The sequence below is a fragment of the Pavona decussata genome, unplaced genomic scaffold (genome assembly GCF_977016875.1).
Source record: "Pavona decussata unplaced genomic scaffold, jaPavDecu1.1 SCAFFOLD_107, whole genome shotgun sequence".
Lineage (NCBI taxonomy): Eukaryota > Metazoa > Cnidaria > Anthozoa > Scleractinia > Agariciidae > Pavona > Pavona decussata.
The window spans coordinates 36,373-46,094 of NW_028145521.1; the positions used below are offsets into that span (position 1 = coordinate 36,373).

Sequence of the window (9,722 nt, forward strand, 5' to 3'; positions counted from 1 at the left end):
CAAAACATTAACCACGTTAAGCCGTTAGCCCTTTCTCCCATACCTCCTCATCCGTTACTAGAGTAAGTGATGAAAAGCTAAGGAGGCCCAGTACAGCTGCATATCATGGAACTTAAGGACGGTGCCTACTAACAAGAAAGTATTTTTGCGTGGCTTATGACTATGCAGAGAAAGCAGATCTTAGCAAAGGCTATTGAAATCCACATTTGGGGTAACCAGGTATTTTTTAGAGATGATTAAGCAACAATTATTCTAAAAAAAAAATAAAATACAAAGCAATGTATGGCGTTATTTTTTTCTAAATTGAAGCTTTATTATCTCTACAAATAAAATGCATGGTTAACCCCATTTTTTTTAGGGGGGGGGGGGGGGGATACCAAGAGCACTTGCTAAGTTTTGCTTTCTCCGCATAGTTTTAAACCGCTCAAAAAATGTACCTGTTTTAGTAAGCGCCACCCATAAGAAACCCGAGTATCTTGAGATACGCAGAACGTATGCGCAGTAACAAAAGTAGGCACCTTCCTAAGGAACCCTGGCCGACGTTTTAAGTTACTTAGAGAAAAATCCACAGATGTCAAAGAGGATCTGCTGGATTCTCAGCTATCAGTTAAATTTCGGCCATTTCTCAGCTATCAGTTGCTCGTGCCGAATCTCACATAACTTTTACTTCTCATGTGTTTTTTGCGATTTTAAATCTTTTCAACGGAGTTCCTCTCATTCGCCAGACAGTGTCGAGTATGTTACGAAGATTTCCGAGGAACTTTCAAGTGATTCCAATCTCTTTTGAGACTTTATGAACACTGCTTGAGCTTACCCACGAAGATTGAGCGGGGGAACCTTGTCACTCGCAAATATTTCTAAATATATTCCCACCACAAGAGCCTCCATTGTAAGCTAGATTAGTTCAATGCCGAGAACGCTAATACGTCTTTGTTTGAAAGCGCATATTTTTTGGTATGTTTTGAACCAAGGTCCCTATCCGATGAGGTCCTTCTCGGAGCCGTCATTTTGGGCCCCGTCGACACGAAGATCCGGCACGTAGTTCCAGCCTCCCGCGATAACTTCGACGTCGTGTTTTCTTTTAATTATTTTCCCGCCCGACAAAATCCTAGCGGAAAGTTAGTCTGTTTCCGACTCTTAATGGAGCATTACCTGGTACTCGAGTAGCATCTAATAAAAAACGCATACAGCAATATCTTAGTAATATTTTATTACAAAAGCTTACAAAAGTTACACTTGTATACGCTACACCAATTGCTCTTGTAAGTGGGTGTTGTCCTGGTAAGGGAATGATTTGATTCTGGTCAGAGACTGATAATATGATTTCTGCCCCGTAAAATCGGTTTCGTGCAGGAAGGAGAATCGCGATTCGTGATGTAAGATTTTTGACCGGATTCATGCAAACAAATACAGAGGCATAACAGTGAACTTGTGTGAACTCGAACAGGTGTGAAAGTCGTCCCGGTAGCATATAAACACCTCCTTACTTGCATGCTTGCTTGTTTGCTTGCCTGTTGAGTTGCTTGTTGCTCCATCTAAAACATAGACTTTGCGATTGCGTGACATAAACAAACAGACAACAGACAGAAAAACAACCAATTAGCGTGTTTACAAATAAACTAACAAACCCCTGGCCTAACTCTAATCACGAATTTTGAGTTACTCGATTTCGAATAACCGAGACTTCGTGTGCGTTTCTCAAAACTCTCGAAAATGTTGTGAGCCGTGAGAATTTAAGCCAAGATACAGATGAAAAAAAATCTATTTTTAATACGTTTAAAAGCTAAAACCTCGAAAAATTTGCGTTATTTTTGTTAAAGTAAACTCATTGGGCTAGATTGCATTGAAAACTACAATGAATCGGTGTAAAACGGATAAGAGAAATTTTCCAAGAGCCGACTCAGTTTTCGGGAGCCTTGCATTCCTAAGTTTAGACTATTCAGCTAAGCAACACTAAGAAGATAAAAACCTACAGGGAGCTGTCTGATTACTTTAGTATAACCCTACAACCGATCCATTAAACCAAACATTCTGTAAAGTGGGATATTGCTAGCTAGCTGGAGTTTGTCCGTTCAGCAATTTACCTTACACAGCTCCCAGGCTATTCTAATAAACATTACAACGCCCTCGTTTACCCAATCAGATTGCAAGTCTGCAGGTCGGTCGCCGGTCCAAGCAACTGTTAATCTAAGACAACTCCCTGGAACAGATTCTATATCGTATTACAAATTCCCGTATTACAATTAATATCTCAATTTTATAATTTTAAACCTATTTTCTGGTCTTTACCAATGTAATTTTCACACATGAAAATCCATTGAGAAAAACAAACAACAAAAACACAAGCACGTGTTTTGCAACAAAGTTATTGTATGTATTAAGAATACTTGAAAAATCAACTTTATACTGTTCCGTGCTTTGAGAAAGCAAAAATATCATTCGCGAAAGCTTACTTATTAAAATATTTCACTTTCCAAAATAGGTAAATGCGCCATCTTGTTAGACTCAAGTAACTTAACTTGTTCTAAATTAACATTTAATCAAAACTTAGTCTTCACTACTATAGTTTCGCTAAAACGAACAAGGATGACTTAAAAACACATATATACAATACTGGCACTACAGTTAAAATATTATCGAGAGAAGACAGATCATTGCTAGTCTTTTCATCCCGATACTAAAATAGTAAAATTACAGTCAAGTGCCATCTTAGAAACATTGACAAAAACAAAAAAAAACATCATGGGTGTCCTTTCTTTAAAAATACGGTATAAAGCTCTAAAGCCAATGCTTAATCTTTTGGTTTAAATTGTTTTGCGTTTCTTGATCAAAACGTTTAGTTCTTTGCATCTACGATTCTACAATAGTAGCCTTGATAATTGAAGTAAAACCCATCATGTATGCGTCATATTCACGTCCAGCAACCTCTCTTGTCGTGACGTCACAGGATCTGCAGACCAAACAAATGTTTAATATCCATCCTTAATGCCAAATAAATTTTTTAAAGAATCCCAGCTAAATTGACAAGTCTCTTGTGTTAAGAGTGCATACTAAGTTTGATTAGTAGATTAAGAACAGAAATAGCAAGAACAACAGCAAAATTAAGAAGAGAAAAACACGTGACTTGCAATGTTCTAAACACAACTAACGTTGGAGACAGTTCATTTGTGAAAGAAATAAAGTATACTCTTGGAAAAAGCTTCGAAGAAGTTTCCGTAGGAGGTAGAGTCATTACCAGAAAAAATTGTTACGGAGATATATTTTAACTGCACAGGGTGAATTTCGGACTCAAGGAACCCTAGAAAAAAATTCAGACTGACCCAGCTCAAGCCTGAATTATTTTTTAGGCTTCATTTTTTGAAAGTTGTGTACATAACTGCGATGTTCCCCCGTCTATTAACATACGCTAAAAGAAAACTTAAAGCTATTTATAAATTTCACCCACTTTCAAACATTTCTTAAAACTCTACTAAACGGCAGACTTTGAAACCATGCCATTGAGTCGTTTCTATGGTAACCTTATTTTTCAAATGAAATAAATACTTTTCTCCAAGGTTAAACGTAAACAACACTTACCATCCACTTCTATTTCTGTTCTCCAAATTCAAGCGTGACGTCATCACCAATCAGCACAAAAGGAGCCCAGTATTTTATGGCATGGAACTTCTGCAAATCCCGAAGAGATTTCATAGCCTGGTGAAGAGCTACACTGGCGCTTTTTCCATTTGCGAGGTGTTGATAGAAACTTTCCATGAATACCATGGTTGCCTCGTCATCAATCGCCCAAAGTGACACCAGAACAGATCGAGCACCAGCATACAGGTAAGAACGCGCTATCCCGACCACACCCTCAGACTTAACCTCTCCCCGGCCACTGTGACAACAGCTCAGGACAACGAGCTTTGTTCTCAGACAAACTGCTTGCACATCTGACATTGTTAAAATGTAGTCTTGTCTTCTGGGAGGCTGGGATTTGCGACCAGGATCTAAGGCCAAAACAATTTCTCCAGTTTGCGCACACCCATGTGCGGCAATGTGCACCAAAGCAACTGACTTGAGTTTCTTCACCACTTCATCTTTAATTGCATCTTTGCCTGTCAGAGGTGTCGTCTTCAGAAAATTTCCAATCATCTCGACTTCCTTTTTGGCGTAAGGCAACTGTGATAAAGCCATGGGAACTTCATCTAAACATGGATCTCCCACGAGTAGGGCGCCACTCTTACAGTGGAAGTCGTTAGGTGCGCCTGCGATCAGTTGTAAGGTTGTCAGCGAGGGAACGACACGAATCCTGACTGATTCACTCAATGCAGAATAAGGAGCTTAGCAAAATGGACCATCCGGAACAACGATTAACTGATCACCTTGGAGCAAGTCTGCAATGGGGGCCAATAATAGCTTCATACAGTGGGCGTAAAGAACTGACAGAAGAAGTACATGACTCATCTTTTCCCTCTACAGCTTCTCTGGTCGTTTGGGGCTCATCACTAAGCTCATCCATTGAACGATTCTTGCATTTGACACGATCGCCTGCGCCGATCTCTTTCCAAGCAGCTTCCATTAACATGGAGGCATCTCCATATTCGATCTCCTTTTGCTTAGAAAGAACCTCTCTGCCGTTTCTCAGCACCCAAAAACTGATAGTCTCTTTATGAGAACTGTTATCAAGTGCTACAAAAACTGTTTGCACAGATAACTCGTCTAATATATAGGAAATCGCTTCCCTGGGTTCAACTGTGCCGGAAGGTTGTAAGTCAACACCATACTGTCTCTTCAAAACATCTGTCAAAGCTTGCGCTCGTCCCTGCTCAGCAGTACACAAAGCTTCATCAGTTTGTCCGGCCTTAAAAAGAACTCTCCACAATGCAGTGTACACAACCCGATACCGATCATCATGGTAGCTTATTTTCCATGCGTCCTCTGACTGAAGAAGGGCTCTTGTGTAATCGAAGAGTTTTATGCTCGATCGGTAATAATCAAGGGCCTCAGAAAAGGAATCCAACGCTTCACAATTAAAACCAAGCAAATAACACATAATTCCCTCAATAACCCTGTCCCCTACTTCTTTAGCAATACTTAAACATTGCTTATGGTACTCCCTGGCTCGCTTTAAATTTCCCAGAAGGAGATAATCAGTGCCCAGACAGCCACAGGCGTTTCCCTCTTCAGTTCTGTGCCCTACATCTTTAACCATTCTAAGGTATTGTTTGTGGTACTCTAAAGCTTGTTTAAAATCACCCAACTCTTGATAAACAGTGCCCAGGCTGCCATAGGCTTTTGCCTCAGGAACACGCTCCCCTACTTCTTTAAAAATACTAATACTTTCTTTATATTTTTCTGTGGCTTTTTTTAAACTACAAAGATGCCTATAACTACCACCCAGGTTGCAATAGCCTCTTCCCTCTTCTTTTTTGTCTCCTATTTCTTTAGCAATTCTAAGAGCTTGTTTGTGGTACTTTTTGGCTTGATTAAAATTACCCAGAGAGAGAAGAGCATTGCCTAGATTTCCATAGGCTGCTCCCTCTCTTGCCCTGTCCCCTACTTCTTTAGCAATACTAAGAGCTTGTTCGTGGTACTCTATCGCTTGTTTAAAATTACACAGACGGTAATAAGTATTGCCCAGATTCTCAGAGGCAAGCCCTTCCCGTTCCCTGCCCCTTAATTCTTTGTAAATGTTAAGTGATTTCGAGTAATACTCTTTAGCTTGTTGGAAATCACCCAGTTTAAAAAAAGCTTCGCCTAGGTTTAAGGATGCGTCTCCCTCCCTCGCTCTGTTCCCCACTTCTTTGGCAATACTAAGTGATTTCGAGCAATACTCTGTAGCTCGTTGTAAATCACCCAGATTACAATAAGCGCTGCCTAGCCCTAGAGACGCATCTCCCTCCCCCGCCCTGTTCCCTACTTCTTTGGCAATACTAAGTGATTCCGAGTAATACTCTATAGCTTGTTGGTAATCACCCAGTTTGTAATAAGCGATGCCTGCGTTTAACGAGGCAACTCCCTCCCCCGCTCTGTTCCCCCGTTCTTTGGTAATGCTGAGCACTTTCATTTGATCCTCTAGAGATGTTGACTTTCTATCCACCATTATCGTGAAGATGATGATCACAGGACCAAGGTCGTACCTAGAAAGATCGAAAGTTTGAGAGGATCGTTATCTTCAAGGCAAATGTCCTTTGTTTTTTCTGCCGATTCTTTATCCATAATTAGTTTCCTAAAACAACTAAAACTTCCCATCTCCATTAAAGAAGCTAATAAATATTTTACACGTTAACTTTCCTTATAAAGAACTAAAGTCGATTAGTCGCTTTGCCGTTGACCTAATTTGGGAAACAGAATATTACAACTTTTCCCTTCACATTGATGCTATCGAAACAGCAACTCTGATTGCTGACGTTTCCTGAAATAACTCAGCTTTAAACTTAATTAATTTTGTTCTTATTATATTTCACAACTTTTTGGTCTGTTCGGTGACGTCTCCACACATTTAATTCGATTTGTTTTCCGTCTCAGTTTGGAAATATATTTAACGTATAATTTATCCCTCAAGTCTATATAAGTTTTAGTTTGAAGTATAGTCTGTAAGTTTGCTTTTTAGCTGTTATTCTTGAACGCTAGACTTAACATAAAAATTATTATTTTAATAACTACTTTCTTACACTGCAAAGTCAATAAGGCACTTCAATTAGAAAGTTAAGCAGTTTAAAGCCTACGTTTGAAGGGTGTTCTTAAATTATCAATGATCTTCGGTCTGCATGCCTGAAACAAGATGAAATTTTCCCTGAGAATAAACCTCGATGTTCTCTTTTGCCTTAAAGCATAAGTTTGATCACGTTTCACATCACGTGACCAAAAAATTAAGATGTCGTAAATCGGTGATACGGCGGCAAACTTTCTTTATATAGATAACTTTTTTTTTTTTTTTATTGAGTGCGCAAACAAATTACAACACGCTTGTTAAGAAATACTACTTGTTAAGGTTGATACTTTTTATAATACAGTGCTAAAAAAAAAATACGAAACTACTTACAATGCGATATTACTAACAAAACGAAACGATACCTACGCTACTAAGAACAGTACTAACACTACGATACAATACAATTACTTACAAATTAATGAATTTAATTTAGTTGCTTACAAATGGATAGTATATGCCTTTGCACAGCTAGACTCTAAACATTAATTGTTTAAAAAGTTGGACCATTTTTTATTAAAAGAGAGTAGTTTATTGGTCATAACCGCAATGTATTTTTCTAATTCAATTTTTTCGTTAACGAGGGTGACAAAATCTGTGAACTGGGGTCTTTTGTCATCTTGTACTGCATTAATGTAAAGAAAGTATTTTCCAATTATGATCAGGTGATTTAGGGTTAAACCGGACGATGTGAATTTTGAAACCCCATATATAATTTCGTTTTGCTCTAATGCAATGTTTCCTCTAGTACATGTAGCGTTGAACCACTTTGTAAATTTATTCCAAAAGGATTTAGCAATTGGACATTCCACAAATAAATGGAGTGGTGTCTGATCAATATCATGGCAATAAGGACAATCGGGTCGCTGTTTCTTTCTCATCTTGTACAGAATTTTGTTTGTATACAGGATATTATGAACTATTTTATATTGAAACATGGATAATTTTACCTCATTTGTGACACTAAAAGGAAGTAAGTAGATTTTTTGTCTTTCTTGAAAGAAAAAACCGCGTTCAATGAGTCTTCTCTCCGCAGTTGGAGGAGGGAAGTGCTGGTGATCGAGTAAAGTATTGTAAATTGTTTTGCATGTGATTTTTTCGATTGCAAGCGGTACGTATTCAGTTGACGGTGGAAGACATTCCTGCTTTAGCATAGTTTTCCATTCCTGTGGTATTGCAGATAGAAGGCTATAATACTGCAGAAAGTTACTCTTGACGTTGTATTTCTGCATGAAGGTTGAAAAAGTCATCAAGGTTTTACCTTCGTTGTCGAAAAGGCACGAGAGATTTTCAATGCCTATTTTTTTCCAAACAGGGAAAAAACAGATAACTTGTTTACTCGAATAAACTGGTTGTTCCATATTGTTTGATTTAACACATCTCCTTTTGTTTTCGGGTTAGTGCTATTAATTTGCCGCCAGTGGGAAATTGTATCTCGATAGAATTTTGGTAAGTTTTCATCCAAGGGTAGATATTGAATGTTATAGTTACACCGGAAAAGAAGGTTGCCGCCAACATTGGAAAGTAATGTAACGTTGCTAAGAGACTTGACTAGTCTCGCCCCAGGACTTCGGGGCTAGGAACACGTGCAGTAGAGCGAGTGAGGTCGGCCATTATTGTAGCGCAGTTGTTGTTGTTGTTATTTCGTTACGCTATTAAAGGAGAGTTTATCCATTGTTACACTGGTGGCAGCGGTGGGATCGACGAAATGGCCTCGAGGGAAATTCTGGAAGATGTAATCGAACGACTAACCATGCAGTTGAAGCTGGCGAAAGCAACTTTGAAATCGACTAGCGAAGAATTTCGACAAGCTCAAGAGAACCTTGAAACCCTGGAGAAAGAACACAAACGGGTGGTCCGCCAGATCGGTGAACTGAAGAAACGGGAGTCCGAGCTAATCAGTGAGAGGGACGAAGCGAGGGAATCGGCGAAGGAAGCGTTGGAGAGGGTATCGGAAGTGGAAACTAAGCAGCGCGCGAGACAATCGCCGGCGGCGACGAGAGTGAAGCCTGAAAAATTTTCGGGAAGTGGCAACGACACGGACTTCCAAGCGTTTTTGGACCAATTTGAGGCGTGTGCGAGGATGAACGGTTGGAACGACGAGGAAAAGGCAAATCAGCTAATCTTGTGCATGAAGGAAAAAGCTCGTGTGGTTATGTCCCAACTCTCGTCGAGTGACAAGAGCTCTTACGAGTGCATGGTGGAGGCTCTTCGCAAGAAAATCGGCATGCGTCAGGTTCCCGAAGCCGCCAAAGCTACGCTCAAGGCTCGACGAAGGAAGGTGGGAGAAACTTTGCTAGATTTAAGCATTGATATTAAACGCCTGTGCGGGGAGGCCTACCCAACCTTGAGCACGGCTAGCTTGGAACAAGCTTTTATAGATCATTTCACTGATGCTATTGGGGCAACACTTGCAAAGGACGTAATTCGCTCTAAACCCTCGACCCTAGATAAAGCCCTGTCAGAAGCTCTAGAGCTCGAAGCATTAGAACTCAGAGCAGTTAGAATGAGAGAAAGGGTTGTGAGCGAAGTGTCCACCCTTGATGAAGAAGCTTCCCGGGTGCAAAATCTATCTCTACCAGGCTGGGCCCCAGAACTTTCGACTATGATTGCATCCGCTACCGCAAAGGCAGCAGCCGAAGCAGTGGTTAATGCTATCCCTTCAAGTGGCGTTCAAAGAAATTACAGGCCCCCCTCCCCCCCCCCCCCCCCAATTCGGATGGGCTAATGGCAGGGGTAGAGGGTGTTGGTCATGTGGGTCTGCGTACCATTTCCAGAGAGATTGCCCGCAGGGAAACTTCCGCAGGGCGGGGGACAGATCGTAAACGTGAGTCGCTCCCCGCCCGAAGACCAAGTACCGGTGATACGTATAAGCTCCATCCAATCTAACGTGTTTTTACTTGACTGCAAGATCCGAGGGGTCCCTGTGAGTGCAGTAGTGGACTGTGGTAGCCCAATATGTATTTTGAGCAATGAAGTTTTTAAGTGTATTGGCTTAACCGACACCCTAGGGAAGGTTGGGTCCAAGGTC

At 40.5% G+C, this 9,722-nt stretch overlaps 1 pseudogene across 1 annotated transcript; it reads right to left on the reverse strand.

Moving 5' to 3' along the window:
• Positions 1-1,193: 1,193 nt before the first annotated feature.
• Positions 1,194-6,149, reverse strand: LOC146470968 (tetratricopeptide repeat protein 28-like; annotated as a pseudogene). Its single transcript, XR_014866887.1, has 2 exons — positions 3,577-6,149; positions 1,194-2,950 (listed from the first exon to the last, which is right to left on the reverse strand). The product of XR_014866887.1 is annotated as a tetratricopeptide repeat protein 28-like (transcript).
• Positions 6,150-9,722: the final 3,573 nt, after the last annotated feature.